Source organism: Mytilus edulis, chromosome 14 (genome assembly GCF_963676685.1).
Source record: "Mytilus edulis chromosome 14, xbMytEdul2.2, whole genome shotgun sequence".
Lineage (NCBI taxonomy): Eukaryota > Metazoa > Mollusca > Bivalvia > Mytilida > Mytilidae > Mytilus > Mytilus edulis.
This window is the reverse complement of record NC_092357.1, coordinates 44,072,738-44,089,318: the sequence shown is the minus strand read 5'-3', so window position 1 is coordinate 44,089,318 and position 16,581 is coordinate 44,072,738.

The following is a 16,581-nucleotide window of genomic DNA, read 5'->3' as shown; positions in this document are numbered from 1 at the left end:
GATAGCTTTTACTTTACCATGATTTTCTAATTCGTTAGACAACAGATTTTTTGGTAATTTGAAATGCGATTAAAGAAAAAACGACAAATCCATTGGTGCACAGAAAGTCCTCAGCAACCGTGCTAATTTTCAAGCTATATTCTCTTGAAGTTTGATTTTTAGCGGAAAATTAGAAAATTTTCGGCGACGTTATTGATGTCTTCTGTAACGTCACCACACATTCTACTCTATAACGATATTATTCCCATTGTACCGTACAGTATTGTCATACACATCGTGAGTGTGTGTTACATATTTTCCTAAGTATTAGAAATGCTAAAAAATAAAAGCTTTATCGGTTGACATGGTTGATAATAAATACAAACTGAAAAATGTTTATAGATATTTCTGCTGCCAAAAGAAATGCAAACTGGTATATATAAATAAACTGCAATTGAAAGAAAGTGACTGTATAAACTTTAGCTCCATCATTTCTTGATTATACAGGGTTCCACATCTTTTTAAAATATTTGTATTGTTCATATAATTTTAAATCAAATATTGAGTAGTTGTCCAGATAACTGCAGGATGATTCTACACATATTTGAAAAATGGCAAAATAAAACAGATCGGAGTTTTTTTTATATATAACTTCCTGTTGCATAGATCACTGCCTTGGTTATTGCTTAAGCCTCGGTCACACCTTACCGGATAGAACGAACGGACGACTAACGGATGAAAATAAAAGTTGTCCGTTGACAAAATTATTATCCGTTGCGAGTCCGTTGATGTACTGATCGAATAAAACGGACGTGTAACGGATGCATAACGGACACACACCGGATATGCAACGTACGAGAAACGGACACGTACCGGACAGAACGGATGTCGAACGTACATCCAACGGACGAGTACCACATAAAACGGACACCTAACGGAAGCGTACCGGATAAAACGGATGAACAAGATATAAGGAAAAATCAAAGGCGACAATAATAAAATATGTAAATTTGAATAAATATTCAAAATGTTTCTGTGTACTATAACTGGTTTTGGTTTGTTTTTCAAAAATTCCGCCAAAGGGCAGTGTCTGGCCTTAATAAGAACTGCTTGATTTTGAAGACATGCCTATACTCTAAGATCGATTATGAATAATAAGTTTTCATGAACCTTAAGAAATCTGACATACCAATAATTGACATTTCTGACGGGAAATTTTCAATTGGAATTTATCCGTTTCAGATCCGTTTATCATCCGTTTTATCCGTTATACGTCCGGTAGAAGTCCGTTTCTCATCCGTTCAACATCAGTTTTATCCGTTAAACGTCCGGTAGAAGTCCGTTGGTGAATTTATCTTCCAGACCTCCAACGGATGTAAAACGAACACGTAACGGATACAAAACGGAAACGAAACGGACGAGTACCGTACAAAACGGACGCCTTACGGACGTTCAACGGACATTTTATCCGTTGGACGTTCGTTCAAAGTTTTGAACATGCTGAAAATTTTCCACCGGACAGAACAGACGTCGGCGGATAAAACGTACGCTTAACGGATATGCAACGGATATGGACGGTTGTCTAACGGATAAGAACGGACGTCTAACGGACATGAACGGATTGAAAAAAAGTTATCCGTTAGACGTCCGTTTGAGCTATCCGGTAAGGTGTGACCGAGGCTTTAGCATTGTGCATATTGTAATGCTACAGCCGTATTGTTAAGTGTTCTTGTTTTAAAGCTTTGTGTATTATTACACAATTATAGCCTTTGTATGAGGTCGATACAAGAATATATTGACCTGAAAGAAGTATACTGACTGAGGACGAAGTCCGAGGTCGATATACTTCTTTCGGTCAATATATCCTGTATTGACCTCATAAATAGGCTATAATTGTTATATTATTAATTTCTGACCAAATTTGTATCAAAATCGTTATTTGATTTTGTTGGAATTTTTAAGATATCATATTGTCTCCTAGACTATAACAACATATTAGTTGTAATTTCATTTACTTTTTTTTTTAATCTAACTTATGTATTTGGAGGTTTTTTTTCTTTAAATAATCGATCAAAGATATTTTTTATAAAACTTGTAACAATATCATGAAATTCATTAAATGACGTCACCAAGTATATCGGTTTTTAAATATTCTAAAAATAACCGTGCAATATTTCTGCTGTGCAATATGCTTTTTTATATCCGCCGTTTTCTCTCTACCTTCGAAAATATAGTTTAACATGTGACTATCCCTGAACGAATAAAATTTGTTAAAATATACGAATTAATAATATAGTTATATGCTGTAAATGTGCTTGTGTCATTATATAAATGTCCGTATATAATGCTATACAACCTACTAAGAATGCTAACACGCAGTATGATGCTAAAAAATGTTTCTAGTGTAAATTCATTTGAATGTATCCAGTATAATGTAAGGAGACCACTTCTGAGCAAGGATTAAAGCTCATAAACTCGGCAATAAAATTAGGACCTCTAGAAAGTTCGTAGAGCCGACAACCTTGCTTCGGAAGTTGGCAAGGAGACTGCGTATTGTGCCTATATATAAGTTAATAATTTCTATTGTGAATGATATAAAAATAAGGAGATGTGGTATCATTGCAAATTAGACAACTATTTCCCACAGTTTAAGGTAGACCTATTGGGTGTATTTTTTTCTGAGCGTCCTTTCTGGTCATGTTGCAAAATACTTATATTTTTTACAAATAGTTTACAAATAGTTTATAAAGTATGATTCAATATACAACAAACTACCTCCAACTTGAAATTTAAAGATTGAACAATCAATTTATTTTTTTCAAGAAATTTAGGCCCGTGACCCTTCTTTTTTTTGGTATATCTTTCATGTCTTTTTCAGAATTATTAATTAACAAAGTTATCTTTTCGAACTTTAGACCATTTTATCGTATTATGTTTCTTCAATAAGTAAAACTTAAGTTTCCCCTATATTAACAAAATAAAATACCCTAAATGTGGTTAATATCAATGAATTGTTACAAAAAAACAATGTCCACGATCTCCCGTTTCTTTATTGAAACTTGAAATCACTTTAAACGAAAAGTCTTTTACAGAAGCTTACGAAACATTTAAACAAGAGGACGAAAGATACCAGAGGGACAGTCAAACTCATAAATCGAAAATAAACTGACAACGCCATGGCTAAAAATGAAAAAGACAAATAGACAAAAAATAGTACACATGATACAACATAGAAAACTAAAAAATAAGCCACGCAAACAAGTTTGACACCCTAGCTGACTTATTTTTGAATGAAGTTGATATAAGCAATTATAAGAGGCAACCATAATTCCATCAACCATAAGAAAAATCCCTAACGTGTAGTCGGTAATAAAAGGCCCCGACATAGTAACATTATTGTCTTCACTCTCTCCCTTCTTCCCTGTTTTTTTATAATCTATTATATAATACTAGTAATCCTCAAAATTGAGACTGGAGAAGAAAAAAATACTTCAAAATTGTATTCTCTGCTTCTATATGATACACTAAAAAACAACACAAGAACGCAACTTTCGCTATCCTTCGAAATTGCAATTTGATCAAGATAAAAATGCATATTCTATTTTTATAATACATGTATAGTTTCAGTTTCAACAACGGTTCTCTATTTAGATTTTACTTTCCAAAAACATTTCGGACGGAATAGAAGACACCTGTTTATTTTCTGCGCTTTGAGAACTGAGATTTGGAGCAGATAGATGATTTACTTATTCTGAGATAATTGTCACAGTGCTAAGTTCTTAGTTTCTCTGTAATGTTTTGTATTTACAGAATCTGATTTTTATGTTCGTTATTTTTTTCTGTTTAAGTATGACCTGTACATACATGTAGCCTTTGTAACTTTCATGTTAGAAATGTTACACTTGTGGTCGTTTACCCTTTAGTATTGTTTATACTTTTCACACAAATATAAATTATTCTAAAATTTTCAACTGCTTAAATTTTAAACGGGAAATGCAATAACCTTTCTAGTCCAACACATATTTACATGCAATTTACCGGCAGTAAATAACGATACACTGACTCTGTGAATTATTTTTATTCAAATAATATTGTGGGGTCAAGTCTGGTTTTATGTGTATGAGTATAATACGGCTAGAAGCAGGATTGTCACTAGTTTATTCAGTTATTTTTAATTTCTGTTGAAATAAATACGAGCGGTAATATGTACCCGCTCAGGGACTGCGTGAGGCTAAAACAAAAACAGTTTACAGTTGCAGAATAACACACAATAGATACTAAGATTTCTGATTGGAGTCTGATATTTTTTTTTGAAATTTTGAGATAGCATAGGAATACTTGTCTTGGTTCATGATAGACCGCACACAGTCATTAAACTTCTGATTTCTCTTTCATGTGCCCATTCTTGGTGTAAGGGAGATAACTTGCGTAACTAACGACGCACGTTTTGTATCCCGAATTCCGCTAGAGGCGTGCAGTTTGATTACGTAGACTTCGCCTTAAGGGAGAAAATCTAGTTAAACTAATCTTCCGTTTGACACCCATCATCATGTTCATGATAAACAGTTCATGACAATAGGCGGCTAGCAACTTCCATCACGATAACCAATTTTACAATCAAAGCAGGGTACATATGTGGGCTATTGTTTTCTTGTCTTGAACTGATGAATTGACAAGTGAAAAACGTTTGATATTAGCGTATCAATTAAGTGTGCTTGATTTTCTCTTGCGTTTATGAAACTTTCAATTGTACAGCATGTGCTTATATATCGCATTATCCCTCGATTTTCTATTTTAATTAATTGTTTATTGAAAAAAGTAAAAAAATGAAAATAAAGGATGACCAGTATAGGTTTCATGGTTTCTTATCAATGATTTACATACAGCTGGAGATGACATTCGTGCTGGATCTTACATCTGTGATACAACAAGAAAATTAATTTACAGATGTTTCCGATTTGAGCTCATCAAGTGCAAACGCCTTTAGATATAGTAGGGGTTAATATGTGGATACGATCTTCGATCATTTACGCAATCGTATTGTAAGTCGTTATTAGTTAAGCTATTAATAAAATTACATTTCATTTATCTTTAGTTCGTGACTGACATATACGATTCGATAGATAATCTATCATTATTCATATAAAGAGATTGAACTGTCCTATAAAGTATCAAAATAGATTTTTATCATTTGAACAAACAAGTGTATCTTGTGACTTTACATACACCCCTCGTTATCACATGCATCATGCCAATGGAAGGACGAGGTGTTCGTGTTGGCAATGGTATCGACTTGTTACACAATACATTGTGATTTTGAGTTGTTTGAGTGAACGTAAGTTTTGCCTTTTGTTTCGTTGAATGTGTTTCCTTAACCAAAAAATCAGTACCATCTATAATACTAAAATGACGAGGTCCAATTTGTCAGCCGTCATCAGGTAAAAACGGCAAATCAAAGACTTCACCTTTATATATAGCTAATATAGGACATTGGTGTTGATTAAAAATTACACCACTCCAGACCCTTTTGCAGTCCACATAATTAAATATTGCCAATAATTAACAAGTTCCGGGTCGAATCCGATACCGATACCAATAGTATATTCACCTGTTACCTATTACCTTATCTGTACGTTCCGCATCTAACAGGCGCACCACCATCCGGTGTATTTAGGATTTTGCTATATACACGGGTCATAACCACAGGGTTGACACTACTAAATTCAACCATTGTCACATTGTTCCCTGTTGTAGTATTTTAATCAGTATGACTTTCTAAGATGACAATACGAATACTAAACATTTGGACTTAAATTAAGGCGTATAGGTACAGTTTTCAATTTGTTAGCCGGCATGACGTAAAACAGCGAATCAAAGATCAAATAACTAAAATAGGACAATGCTGTTGATTAAAAAATACTCCATTCCAGGCACTTTTGTTTTCCAAATGATTAATATTACCAATAATTGATAAGTTCAAGGTCGACGGGTTCAAACAGAAAGCTTTTTAAAGCAGAGAAAACTGTGCATCTTATAATCGGCATGACTTTATCAGATAATACGCATAGTTCTATACTTTAATTCAGCCACGGACCCGCGATATCACGGGTGTGTTCTAGTATACAAATATACTTACGTCAGGAAAGATATAGCCTTTGGGGTCAACCTCTTTCTTTTCACATGAGTTTAAAAGGTAAAAACTATTCAAATTATAAACGGTTGGATTGCAAATTGAACAACTCTCTACCAGATACAAAAATATGTTGATCACAACCACATATTACCATGTACATACATATTTCTGAGCAAAACATATATATTCCGAGCGTCACTTAATAAAGCATGCAAAGAATTAAAACAGACTTATTCACATCAAACGAGTTTTTTGTACATGTACTGTGGTAATTACAATTTTTATGAAATGGTCTAGCTAGTTCATGTATATATACTAAGTTAAGTTCCATGTTCCAGGCGTTCTTATACTTTATTTAACGTTTGTCATAACAGTTGTTTAATGTAGTATTAAACCAATACAAGACGTTTCGGCACAACTTTTAGGAATTTTTTATCCTCAATGCTCTTCAACTTTGTATTTATTTGGCTTTTTAACTATTTTGATCTGAGCGTCACTGATGAGTCTTATGTAGACGAAACGCGCGTCTGGCGTATAAAATTATAATCCTGGTACTTTTGATAACTATATATATTCGACCACTTTCCTTCTTCAGTTTCGGTATTAAACTAAATGGCTGAATTTTTTTTTATAATCATAAAGATGGCCGAAACGTCTTGGAAATTGGTTTAAAACTACAACATGTACAATAATGTAAAGTATGTTCCCTATTGGAATTTTCAAAACTAGGAGTTGTTTAATGATTAAATGTATTATTTAAAAAAAAACTGTTAATTAAAACCATGTATTGTTGTTTACCTTTATATGTATCTTTTGGAAGTTGCACCAGCCGGATTTAGTCCGAAACAGCAGTGTTGGTCCGATCAAGGTTTCTATCTTCAGAATTTCCGTTCTGTTGATTAAATTAGTGTACTCCTCATTACTATCAGCACAACTTCGTATATCTACATGTATCCCAAAAACTACTTGATTTGAAGTACATAAATTTTAGGTTTTAGGATTAAACTCACAAACAATTTAAAGAAGAAAAAGAAAGGAATTTGCAGTTTTCACAATGTTGATGATAAAGAATAGTAAGCCAATGCAACTCTAATTAAATGAACAAAAATATGAATGTGTAACACAAAAAACAAATTAACAATATGTTTATTTATTTTAGAAAATCAATTAGATGGCAGGTACATTGGATGAGGTAATATATTTGCAAAATTGTTTTCTATTGCAAAGAATGCATAAAAAATGTTTGCTCCACAATCAGAAAAATAAAATAAGGAACAAGTGATAAACAACTACAATATTCCTGACTATAAACAGGTATTTTCCAATGAAAAAACGTAGTTTTGTAGACAGTTAAACATATTTTATTTTTATTGATATTGACAACATTTGGTACGTAAACTATCCATGAAATGAATCAGATTTATAAAAAAAGGTAAAATAAGAAGAATACCGTGAATCAAAAGATCAAACTTATCACAGCTATCAAAAACATATAATAACTAAAATTAACATAGCATATTATTATGATCCGTTCATTTCTTTTTAAACATTTATACATTTTACATATGTTTTTGTTATGTTTTTTAAGACCTTTTGATTCCATTGTTTTGTTAATACTTTAAAGCATGCATTGCTTTTGTATACGCACCTTCATAATTGTGCAAACGAATTTTGAATTACTAATCCACACGCCACAGTTAACAATCTTTCTGTAAACATTTAGCGCATAGTATGTCAGGTCCATGTACATTTTACAATTTTATCATACTTGAGTAGGATTTAGTATTTGTGTGTTTTTTTATTCTACAGATTACATACACATGATGGATTAGGGGTTTTCTTTTATCTCCAATGCAGAATAAGAAATATTGAAACAAGCCTTTGCAAACATTTAACATATTCAAAACACTTTAAGTTGCGTTTTTTAATAAAATTTGAAGTTAACTGAATTGTATTTGAAGCTTAGCCAACGTCAAACATTTGTTCTACTGTCCTAAATTGATTTACCAAATGACTCAATGCAAAGATGACGAACGGATATTTCGAGTAAAACCAAGCGTCGCGCATGTCGATCTTTATAAACTATACCGTAAATTTCACTAAATTCCGCAAATTGAGATTTTCGTCTTTGGTACCTGAACATTGTAAGGTCATCCGCTATTTCCGGTGTCAAGCATAAATACCGGGCGTCTTCATACTTCTTGTACATCTCAAAATCTTATCGAATTAGATAAAAGACACATGTTAAAGTAAAACAATGTGATTGTATTTATTCATTTACGAACAGGTCGATATATTCCAAGTATCAAAATGGCAGATTATCAGACAGCAAAATAGAGATGTCTAAAAAAAGAACCATTGATACAAAATGATAGAGTTAGTGTTACTATTCAGAAAACAATTTTCGCAATCAAAGTAATTTACGCTTTGTAACATTGTTTAAAAATCGATGAGTCACACCAGGCTGAAACTTCCTTCGTGTGAAAAAATGCGGTCGAAACAGTTTTTGTCATTATAAAAACAGTTCGAGCCTGCAAATGATGAAGGGACGGCAATTGTTTATTCATCGGTGATATTCACGAGTCCCTTTTGATCTAGATGTCTATGACAGTATATCGTGTTCAACATGGCATAATCTTGTATCGTGTTGTGACGTTTTAAAGACCCCAAGACGTTGTTTAGTGGTAAATACTTTTGTGATTGTACTTTGATTTCACTCCCGGTTTTTACTGGAGTTCGTGTTGTTTCTTAATTATTATTTATAACTGTTGATGTAAATGTCCTTTGGTTTTGTGAGTTTTTGTTTACTCCTTGGTTTCGATTGTTATTGTCTTGTAATTTTAAAAGCTAGACATTTGATTGTTTTTCTCTCACTTTTACAATGATCCTTTGGTTTTGAGAGTCTTTGTTTACCCCTTGGTTTTGTTTACTCCTTGGTTTTGATTGTTATTGTCTTGTCATTTTAAAAGCTAGGCATTTGATTGTTTTTCTCCCACTTTTACAATGATCACACACTCTATAATAGTATTTCAAATATTCTATACTAGACGACAACTTTTTCATTACCTTAAATCCACAACAATAACTTCTAATGATAGTTATTTTCTCTCGCATTTTGTCAATATTTCAAAAGGGTTTTCTTCCTTGTTATAACCACTGATTGACATTTTTTTATAATGATATAAACTATTTTCAAGTAAACAAAGGGCCTTTTAAATCTTTTGAAAAACATTTTTAGTTTGATGTATTTAAACAATTGTATGTACCTTCATACATGTTATATACTCAGTTTTATGGGACTTTTTTTGTCTTTGCAGTTTTAATAAACAAAATACTTATACATATTAAATTACCAAGTTACATTCAGTCATTGTTTTAGTGTATTGGTTGCAACTTTCTATGTCAGTAAGGCTAATACTCGTTATACGCTCCACAATCTTTCACAGTATATTATTGTGCTTGATTTATACTATCGAATTATTTGTATAAACTCAAATTGTTGTCTATTCTTACAGAAATTTTTGTATGCATGTGAATATGGGAGAGACAAAAACATAAAGAAATGTATTGATTTAGGCGCTAATGTTAACTGCAGAAACCAATGGGTAATACAAATCTATGAAAAAGTAACACGTCAATTAAATGTTCATTCAGTCAAACAACCCAACGCAGGCTACCCGCAAAATCCCGACCTGATGCATGCAGTATTTGTTTTTTTTTCCTTTAAATCATCAAATGCCACATACAAACAACTTAAACCAGTATTATCAATTTAGTAGGACTAATAACGATATTAGATTTAGGGTATCGTAATAAGGGAACGCACTCGCAGCCTCTGATTGAAATGATATCCAGATTAACGAATAGTCAATCAGTGTTTCTTCCGGATTAAGGAAACGAAGGTCTAGTAATGACTGGATCCGGATAAAAACCACATGTGTCCTGTTTAATTTAAGGGAATACAGCATGTACAGATAGTAAAAGACCCTGTAATTTAATGTTCATTTAATGATCAACGTATTCCTTTTTTCCAATTATAATACAAGGAAATGTATATCTGCTTAATATCTACAAGGGCGTTTATTTAAAATGCTACATTAGTTTTACCCATCAATAATATACATGTATAAAAAAGGAAAAATCCAGAAATGACAAGTTAATTAATAAAAAGTTACAACATCATTAGTCACCATTCTGTAAAATGGATGCTTTTAATAGATTTCAGTTCACCCATTGGATATTATGTACAGCAATATTTATTAGAAAATACAGCTTTTTCATAGAATTGATCGTATTACACATCGTTAGCCTTTCTTTTTGCACATGAAACTAATATAGTAAAGTCAACAAAATAAAGACAAAGAACGATTTACAATATTTACTCACACCGATCTCAAATGTCTACCATGTTATACAAAGATCGAACATGCAACAATATAAATCAAATTTTACAAAAACAAACCAGTTGATTAAATATAGAAGAAATCAACATTAACAGTGAAAATAAACCAACCTATTGCATTCTGCCAGATTGTATATCAGGATGAAAACTTCGGGAATGAAAATAGTTTTTGAAAACTGGGTTGAATTACGTGTGAACACTTTATTAATCATTTTACTATATGTTTTTATATTTTGCATCGACTGATCAGAAAAGTTTAAAAAAGAAGTTATTTCAATATTTCAATACTTTTGCTGCCACTCTACTATAAAATTAATTAGTGAACAGGTGATGATTGAAGAAAATAACATGTCATTGATATTTGCCAAACAAAAGTGCATAAATAGTCCAGCGGCTTCAAGCATTTTTCAGACGAATTGTGCACATTCTGCCACATGCATGAAATTTGGCATAGATCTTTCTCAACTATTAGTCTTTAAATTCAGATAGAAAGGCATTTGAAAAAAAAATCTCACTTCAGGTAAAATCCAAAATGGCTGATATCATACCTCAATCAGCCAAATATCGAAGGCTAGTAAAAGGTGTTATAATCATACTGCTATCGTAACATTTGGTACACACATTTGTTATGTACTACTTGTTGATAGCTTATATTGATTAGATGTCTTCAAAACCCTTACTTCCGGTAAAATCCATTATGGCGGACATCAAACAAAAATAAGACTATTTTTTAGCAAGGGTTATTAAATTGTGTTTTAACGTATTGCTGCTATCCTTATATTGTGCAGGAACCTTTCTTTGGTGCTTCTCATGCATACAATTTACATGATAAAGTCTTTAAAAAACCTACTTCCGGTAATGTCCAATATGGCGGACATAGAAATATCATTCTTTTATTTTTAATTATATTTTTTTCAAAATGTAAAAAAATATATGTTTTTTGTGCGGGTCATTAAACTTTTAGCCTCAAAATCCCTAATTCCCTATTATGTTTAAAATGTTTTAATGCAAAGTTTATACTTCCGGTAAAAAACAATATGGTCCTGAATGTGTCTTCGGACGATGAAAGACGACGACGACAACATACCATTATACGATCCCCAAAAAAAATTTGCGGTCGTAAAGTTACTACTTTTTGGCAACAAATACATGTTTACTCACAATCACCACCACAAGCCACCTGCACTTGTTTCTGTCCAAGGGAAGACCGACATTTGACGTATAATGTAGTGGGTCTTCCCATGGTTGATGATTTCAGCTTCCAAATTGTGAACTTTCCATTTCTATGTAGCAACATTCCAGCAGCGCCTGCATACAGAGTATTTATCTTCAAATTGAGACGATATTACCTAGCTTGTATTCCTATCATGATTTCCTACGTCGTAACTAGAATCCTCTTCTCTTTTAATGAATGTAACCTACCGAATCAGACTATTTACCGGGTTTGTAATAACATGAGCATCACGACGGGTGCAACATGTGGAGCAGGATCTGCTTACCCTTCAGGAGCACATGAGATCATCCCCAGTTTTGATGGGGTTCGTGTTGCTCAGACTTTAGTTTTCTATGTTGTTTCTTGTGTACTATTGTTTGTCTGTTTGTCCTTCTCCTATTTAGCCATGGTCATGCAGACTTGACCAAGTTGAGGGAATAGACTCAAATAGTCTTCCCTTCCTGCACAAATAGTAATTTTCTTGCTTCATTCACCCCATCTGATAAGTTTGTGCGTTTTAACAGTAAAACCACGTTGAATTAGGCTGACCAATCATCATTCTTAATGTTAATGTCACATCTTCAAATGCCATCAATGTCTCCCACGCAGCCTTTGTTTCATTTTCAAGTAAACAGAGAACCGTATCAAAACCGGTAAATGCATGGATCACGGGATGTGTGTTTGATCACTCGTTGGGAAGGTCATGGATAGATATTTATCTAAAGCTTTTTGCTCTCCCTAACACAAGCCATGGTTCGTCTACCCTTATGACACGGTATAGCGAAACAGTAATGACAGCATCATCAGTAACGACAGTTCGAATCATGAATCGTTAAAGTCCGTGTTTTACTGCATCAGACACATACACCATGATTCTAATGTCAGTCTCTGAATGTGAACATGGTACTTAACTAGAAACATCATCATGTGGTGGATAAGATAGAACATCCTAGGCATTAGATGCTACAACTACCATGATGATGATTCAAGCTTTAGCACCATGTTCACATGAAGAGGCTGACACAAGAATCATGATGCATGTGTCTGATGCAAATGAGTCATGAATAGAAAAGTCTGTACTGATGTTGATCTCATTGCTGTTTCACTATTCCGTGATATAGGAGAGGACGAACTTTGGCTTGTGTTTGATAGTGTGAAAAGTATTAGATATATATGTCTTTCCATAACCTTTCAAATGCACCACGTATTGAGCGATTACACGCTTGCTGGAAAAAGAAAAAAGACTGTGTTGGTGACATGGATGGCGTTTGAAGATGTGACGTTAGAATTTAAAAGATGATTGATCAGCCAACATCACCAGATATGGGTTTGATAATGTCATTGATAGAACGATAAATGGTTTTACTGTAAAATATAAGATCAAACATTCTTATCAGATGGCGTAAACGAAGCAAGAAAACATCTGTTTTTGGAAGAGGAAAAACTAATTGAGGCTATTCTCGGCCCACGACTCGGTTTAGTCTTTTCCAGCATATGACACGTGCAATATACCATGGTGGGTGTGAAAGAATAACAAGCTTGGAATTGTTCCTTCGCTAACTATCCCAGACGCTTATGAATGTCGAAGAGACAAATTTGATCCATGGGAGCCCTTATGGATAACTCTTGTGATGCCTCTTCATCTTGTTAGGAGCTTGTACATTATAGATGTAAGAAAAGATGCCACGGTCTTTGGAAATGGGGAAAATAAGGTCTCCAGTGGACTGCTTTATGTACTTGTGGTGGTGATTGTAAATAAACATGTTTATGCGGTCATAAAGTAGTAATTCTAAAGATGTTTGAGTACTTTAGTGGCCTTGATTTGTTTAATCAATCTATCTAAAACTTTCCATCGAGGAAAAAGAATGAGGACTCATCTCTGAATTTTACGCCATATCGTTTTTTACCGGAAGTGTTAACTTTTTATTGATATGTCTTTATATGTTTTCATCCACTGATAAGAAACATATAAAAAAGAAGCTATTTTGCTGTCATTTTACTATAATGAATAAATGAACAGGTGATGATAAAAGAAAATAACATGTCATTAATATTTGCCAAACTAAGGTGCATAAACTTGGCAATATAAAAAAAATGCTGATTTGCTCTACATGGAAATGCAGAGTGTCCAACTTCTGTACATATCAACATCAATTCTCTCCGACATTGTATTTATAAATGGATAAATAGAGGCATATATATGAATAGCAGCTGTCTTTTTGTCATTATAGGGGGACACACCATTGCACTTAGCTTGTAGACATCATTACATACCTACAGAAATCATCACAACGTTACTAAAGTATAATTGTAAACCAAATGAAAAGAATAATGAGGTAAACAAAATGAACGCTTTCTTCTTTAATGCATGTAACGCTTTAACCTCTCTTGTATTTGTATTTCTGCAATGGGTATTTTTTATGGTAGAAATTAGAATTTTATCTAGGTTAGATTTGAAAGTATTTTTAATTAATAAAAACAAAAGCATATTTTTACATTTCGAACAAAATTGTATACTTAACACTTTACATATACATTATATATGTGTGCTCATCAATAATATACATGTATAAAAAACAAGACAATACTAGAAACTACAAGTTAAGGAATACAAAATTATAACTTTATTGGTCACCATTCTGTAAAATGGATGCTTTTAATAGATTTCAGATCACCCAAGATATATTTTGGACAGCAGAATTAATTAGAAATTACAGCTTTTTTCATAGAATTAATCGCATGACGCATTGTTAGCATTTAAGTTTCACATACAACTAATTGTAGTAAAGTCACCTCAATAAAGACAAAGAGCGATTTACAATATGTACTCACACCAATCGTAAACGTCTTACATGTTATACGTGTAGCGAACAAGCAACATTATTTACCAAATTTTACAAAAACAAACAAGTTGATTAAATATAGATCAGACAAAAAAGAACAGTGAAAATAAACCAACTTCTGCATTCGGCCAGATTGTAAATCAGGATGAAAACTTCGTGACTAATAACAGATTTTGCACACTAGGTTGAATTACGTATGAACACTTAATCGATCATTTGACTATGACGTTGCGCACGATATTGGTGTCACTTTGGAAATATGGGTTAGAAGGCGGGTTAATCAAATTCAAGCTCTTATCCTATACAATAAATATCCATGTTATGCATATCATTCGAAAGGAAATAAACTACAGAAATCAATAACATAGATGATTTTGTGCTTTGTCTATTTTTTAATGAAAAACTTTGCTCATTTCGATGCCTTTAACGTCATTTCAAGGGTGTCCCGCTGTTACAATTTTGTTTTATGTGAGTCTTTAAAATCCCAGTGCGGATTCAGTAGTAAGTAGAATGGTTAAAAATTTTGCAATTGTTTTGTATACATTTAACTTAAAATGAAGTAACAGACGTTTTTAACTTTAAGGGAAGGAAGATCGTCAAAAGAGTTTAAATAAAAAAGAGAAAAAATGTCCCAATTAGCAGCTCAACCCGTAATTTTTTTTTCTGTCTTCACTTTCATAAGATATTACGGACGAAAATGGATTTTAATAATATCAGAAAAATTATACATGTCCCGAAGACGTTAACTGAAGTCATCATTAAGTAACTGCGGTCTTATTTTAAAAACATCGTCATTTTCCCCGTGTCCAATAAAATGTCCCGATTGACAAAATAACACAAAGAATAATTCAGAGGCTTTTTATCAAACGAAATTCTACTATATCTCAATTTTTTAACACCTGTTAACTGATATGAATGGAAAATACATTTAATTTCCTTTAAAATGATATGACATGTACTTTTGTTTGAGTTGCAGTTAAAAAATCCGAAAGGATCTAAGATGTCCAATGAAATGTCCCCGTAACCGTAATTTGACGTTCGCGTTATAATAACGTTAAACTGTATACGAATTTTCTTGCATATTTGGCATAAAATAATTTCATGATATGGTCTGATCTATATAAAATAAAGTTTTCGTTTAATATGCATTAACATATCATCGAGTGCAAAATAACATTTCTTATCGCTTGTTATAAATTCACTTCTTCAATGAATACTCATAAGAACAGAAATTTATAATACGAAAATATTATGTCGTTACAAATATTTCTATGCTTTGAAAAATGTACACGTACAGAAAAATTGTGTTAACGCATGCGGAAGAATATCACAAGAAAGTTTTTTTTTTGAAAATATGAATGTCTACTCAAATCCAATCTATTGGAAAAATCGAATTGTTATAGAAGAGTGTCCACCATGCACTTGTACTGCACTTTTATTAGAATCGTAGAATAGAATGATATACAATTGGATGAAAATTATACATACATGTAACTACTATATACAATTATAAATATAATTTAAACAACAAACCAGAGTATACGTATTTGTATCACCACAATATAATAGATATTAAAGCAGTGAAGTTGAATTCCTTGTAATTTATTCATCATCCCCTCACGAACTTGTCTCAGAAAAAATATATCTCTGTACATAAACCTCAGTTTTCCGGTATAGAAATGTGATTTTTTTTCTGAGACAAGTGCTTGTGACCATCCACAAGAACTTGCGGTCATCCGAGGTTCAGTACTTCAGTACTTTGATTAAACTTTTAAAACAATGTAAAAACGAAACCAAAAAGATTGAAACCGAAAACATAAAAATAATCAGATGAATGTCAAAGAAGATTTTGTGTAAACCGATACTCAGTTATATGTTGAAAATGGAAGCGCGGAACCAAAAATATTGTATAGTATAAAAAATGCATGAAATGCATTCCTGATGGTCCATAGTTGTTCGCTTGAGAAAACACTAATCTATGTAAATATGACATATAGCAGTTACTTAAAAA